Here is a 5,119-nt window from a genome sequence, read left to right as displayed (position 1 = left end):
CTAACCTCTCTGCAAAGAGCAGGGACATCTTCAACTAGATTAAGTTGGTTGGAGTCCCGTCCAACCTACCTTGGATGTTTCCAGGCATGGGGCATCAGGGCAACCTGTTACAGTGTTTCACCATCCTCATTGTAAAAAACTTCTTCCTTAGATCTAGTCTGAATCTACCCTCTTTTTCTTTAAAACCATTACTCCTTGTCCTATTGCAATAGAGCCTGCTAAAAAGTTTGTACCCATTTTTCTTATAAGTGCCCACTAAGTACTGAAAGTCTGCAAGGTCTCCCCAGAGTCTTTTCTTCTCCAGGCTGAACAACCCCAACTCACTCAGCCTGTCATTACAGGAGAGGTGTTTTATCCCTCTTATCATTTTTGTGGCACTTCGCTGGACCTGATCCATTAGGTCCATGTCTTACCTGTGTCTAGTGATCCAGAGATGGATGCAGTACTCCAGGTGGGGTCTCAACAGAGCAGAGCAGAGGCGCAGAATCATCTCCCTCGACTTGCTGGCCATGTTTCTTTTGATGTAGCCCAGGATACAGTTGGTCTTCTAGGCTGCGAGCATGTATTGCCAGATCATGTCCAGCTTTTCATCCACCAGTACCCCCAAGTCCTCCTTGGCAGGGCTGCTCTCAATCCCTTCATACCCCAGCCTGTATTGATACCGGGAGTTGCCTTGACCCACATCCACTGTCTTGCACTTTGCCTTGTTGAATTTCATGAGGTTCACATGGGCCCACTTCTCAAGCTTGTCCAGGTCCCTCTGCATGTCATCCAGTCCCTTGGGTGTGTCAACCACACCACTCAGCTGGATGACGTCTGCAACTTGCTGAAGGGTGCACTTGATCCCACTATGTCATTGATGAATATATCAAACAGTACTTGCCCCAGTACAGAGTCCTGAGGCACACCACTTGTCACCAGCCTCCATACGGACATTGATCCCTTTATCCCTATCCTCTGCATGTGACCATCCAACCAATTTCTCATTCACCAAACAGTCCACCCATCGAATCCATACCTCTCCAATTTAGAGAGAAGGATGTTGTGGGGATGTGTCAAAGGCCTTTTAGAAGTCCAGATAGATGACATCCATAGCTTCTCCCTTGTCGTCTGATGTAGTTACTCCATCCTAGAAGGCCACTAGGTTGGTCAGGCAGGACTTGTCCTTGGTGAAGACTTGCTTGGTGTTGCTAATCACTTCCTGGTCCTCCAGATGCCTTAGCATAGTTTATAGGAGGATCTGTTCCACAATCTTCCCATGCACAGAGGTTATGCTGGCAGGTCGGTACTTGCCAGTGTCCTCCTTTCTACCCTTTTCAAAAATGGGTGCAACGTATCCCTTTTTCCAGTCACGAGAGACTCCACCTGGCTGCCATGACTTTTCAAATATGATGGAGAGTGGCTTGGCAACTACCTCAGCCAATTCCCTCAGGTCTTTGTGATGCATCTCATCAGGTGCCATAGACTTCTGTATGTTCAGGTTCCTCAGGTGGTCAGAAACATGATCCTCTCTTATAGTGGGAGGTACTTTGCACCCCTTAGTCCCCATCTTTCAGTCCATCTACTTGAGGGGTGTTGGAAGAGAGGTGGCCAGTGAAGACTAAGGCAAAAAAGTTGTTGAGTATCTCAGCCATCTCCTTGTCCATTGTTACGAGTTTGCCAGTCTCGTTTTTCATATCGGGAGCATCAGTATGTTTCCGACTCTGTTGCTAACAGAATGTTTCTCTAAATGTCACATAAACATGGTAGAACTGCAGCTTCAGGCAGAAGTACAGGAGTACCATCTGTATCATTTGTAGCATCAGTGTTTGGGGAGATAGCATATGAGAGTTTTTTGTTGTTGTTAATTCTGCTGTCTGTTTTCCATGCATTTTGCAGCCTGATCTCCCAGGTGAGATGATACTGCTAAATTTAAGATGCATCTGAGGTGCATATTGATCAATATGGTTTCATCTACGACACAAGACATCAGTTTACATTAAACCCCTTCTAATGTGAGCCTAGGGCTCACATTAAAGTTATGCAGAATTGTTAAAGATCATTGCACAATACTCCATGTTCCTTTCTAGAATTTAGTCACTGTCTGGTCTATTGACAAGATTTTAAAAACTTTTCAATAGTTGTCCATACCGGTTCTAAAAGCACTTAAATGATTTTGGAAACATTTGGTAGGAAGGCTCACCAGAGCCTTAGCAGATAAAATACCAACATAAAAGTACAGCTCATACCATTTCAGTAACATAGTGATAAAACTTATCCCTGCTTAAATAGAGGTTCCAGCAAGTTTTCAATGCATTATGCAACTACAGTATGACGTGAGAGAAAAAGTGAGGTTATTTGTGTGTGTGCAAGCAAAAGATGTTGGCTATGGAAGAAAGTCTTTTCAGTAGTGATTTTAATAGTGATGCAGTGACAATAGTAACAATTCCAATAGTGACAATTCCAATAGAGACAGAAGATGACAGATGAAAATTCTGATTTGGCCTAGAATACTTACGGATTCCTCTGGTTTAATGCAAAGTCAAGGGCTTGGTTTCACTGGGAGGAAAAATCCAAGCAGTGGCCGATGCCTCCACCCAGACAGAGCTGCTGAAGGGAGAGGCTGTGGTGGAGGTGTCAGACTGCAGGAAGTGCCTAGACCTTTCTCCTGGGGCTGGAATAGGAGGCACACCTGACTGCAAAAGGTGTGCCTGGGAGGAGGACCTCCTGCAGCAGGTGGCTGAGCTGCAAGAGGTGGTGAAGAGGCTGCGTAGCGTCAGGGAGGCTGAGAAGGAAATAGATAGCTGGTTCCAAGTACAGTCTGAAGTTGACCTACAGCCCACACACAAAAAGCCAGAAACTCCCACACCGGCAGACACAGAAGGGTGTGTGTGTGTGTGTGTGTGAGTAACACAGAATCACACAGAATCACAGAATGGTCAGGGTTCTCTGGAGATCATCTAGTCCAAGATGATGGCAAGGACCAGCAGGAAGAAGAGTCTTCCTCCGAAACCTGAGGTGCCCTTGTAGAAACATTTCACAGCTTTGCAGAGTGAAGAAGAAAGACCCACTGAACAAGGAGAAGTGCTGGAACTGAGTAGAGCAACCCAATCTGTATAACAACCAGCACAACTAAGAAAAGGCAACGGGTGTTAGTTGTAAGTGACTCTTTTCTGGGAGGTACAGAGGCACCCATTTGCCAACCTGACACACAGTTTAGTGAGGTTTGCTGCTTACTGAGGGCTGATATCAGGGACATCACAGAGAGACCACCAAGCCCTGTACAGCCCTCTGACTATTAGCCAGTGCTGTTGTTTTACATGGACGCTAGTGATACTGCCAGAAACAGCCTAAACACTATTAAAAAACTTTATAGAGCCCTGGGAGTGGCAGTCAGGGACTCTGGGGCACAGGTAGTTTTTTCATCAGTCCTTCCAGTCAAAGGGAAGGGGCTTGATAGGGCCAATCAATTCTGGCAAATCAACAAATGGCAACAGGACTGGTGCCACTGCCAGGGGTTTGGATTCTTAGAATGTGGGATTCACTTTGAGAAACCTGGTATACTGGGGCCTGATGGGGTCCACTTGTCAGAAAAGGGGAAGAGCATTTTTTGTCAGAAACTTGCCAAGCTTGTGAAGAGAGCCTTAAAATTGAGTTTCCAGGGAAAGGGAATTGAGTGGCTCAATCCATCCCACTCCTCCCACTATGATGCCAATACCAGTAACTGATGCCCAGAACCTGGAGAAGGGCCACCGGTCAGCAGGAGAACACCTGGAGTGCAACACACAGGAGTTCCAGCCACTCTAGTCAGTAAGCTAGCTTCATTGGGGTCCCAACTTAAATACCTCTATGCAAATGAACATAGCATGGGGAATAAACAAGAAGAGTTAGAGACGTGCACACCTGCAAGGCCATGATCTTAATGGTGCCACAGAGACATGGTGGGATGGCTTCTATGGCTGGAGTGTTGGAATGGAAGAACACAGGCTGTTCAGGAAAGACCAGCAGGGGAGACGAGGAGGGGGTGTCGCCCTCTATGACAATAACCAGCTGGAGTGCATGGCGCTCTGCCTGGGCTTAGACGAGGAGCTGACCGAGAGTTTGTGGGTTGGGATTAAAGGAAGGGTGGGGACAGCTGATGTAACAATGGGGGTCTGCTACAGGCCACCCAACTAGGAAGACTGAGTGGATGAGGGCCTCTATAGACAGGTTGGAGCAGCCTCACATTCACAAGCCCTGGTCCTCACAGGGGACTTCACCCACCATGATGTCTGTTGGAAGGACAACACAGAAGGGCATAAGCAATCCAGGGGGTTCCTGGAATGCATCCATGATAACTTCCTTCTCCAAGTGATAGAAAAGCCGACAAGGAGATGTGTCATGCTAGACCTTGTTCTCACCAACAAGGAGGGCCTGGTGGGGAATGTGAAGCTCAAGGGCAGCCTTGGCTGCAGTGACCATGAGATGGTGGAGTTCAAGACCCTTAGGGTGGTGAGGAGGGTGCACAGTAAGCTCTCTACCCTGGATTTCAGGAGAGCAGACTTTGGCCTCTTTAGGGATCTGCTTGGTAGAGTACTGTGGGATAAAGCCCTGGAGGGAAGAGGGGCCCAAGAAAGCTGGTTACTATTCAAGGATGACCTCCTCCAAGCTAAGGAGTGATGCACCCCAACAAAGAGGAATTCAGGCAAAACTACTGGGAGGCCTGCATGGATTAACAATGAAAATCTCGAACAGAAAAAGAAAGACTACAGAGGGTGGAAGCAAGGACAGGTAGCCAGGAGGAATACAGAGAAATTGTCCAAGCAGCCAGGGATAACAGGAAGACTAGGGAAAATGTGGGCCCTCTCCGGAACGAAATGGGAGGCCAGGTTACCTGAGACATAGACAAGGTTGAGGTGCTCAACAACTTTTTTTGCCTTGGTCCTCACCAGCAAATCCTCTAGCCACACAGCCCAAGTCCCAGAAGGCAAAGGCGGGGACTGGGAGAATGAGAAACCGTCCACTGTATAAGAAGACCAGGTTTGAGACCATCTAAGGAACCTGAAGGTAGACAAGTCCGTGGGACCTGATGAGCTACATCCGCAGGTCCTGAGGGAACTGGTGGATGAAGTTGCCAAGCTCCTACCCATCATATTTGAGA

This window comes from Charadrius vociferus, unplaced genomic scaffold, assembly GCF_000708025.1.
Source record: "Charadrius vociferus isolate BGI_N301 unplaced genomic scaffold, ASM70802v2 scaffold9, whole genome shotgun sequence".
In the NCBI taxonomy this organism is placed as follows: Eukaryota; Metazoa; Chordata; class Aves; order Charadriiformes; family Charadriidae; genus Charadrius; species Charadrius vociferus.
The sequence above is the reverse complement of the archived record's forward strand: the minus strand, read 5'-3'. Positions refer to the sequence as shown.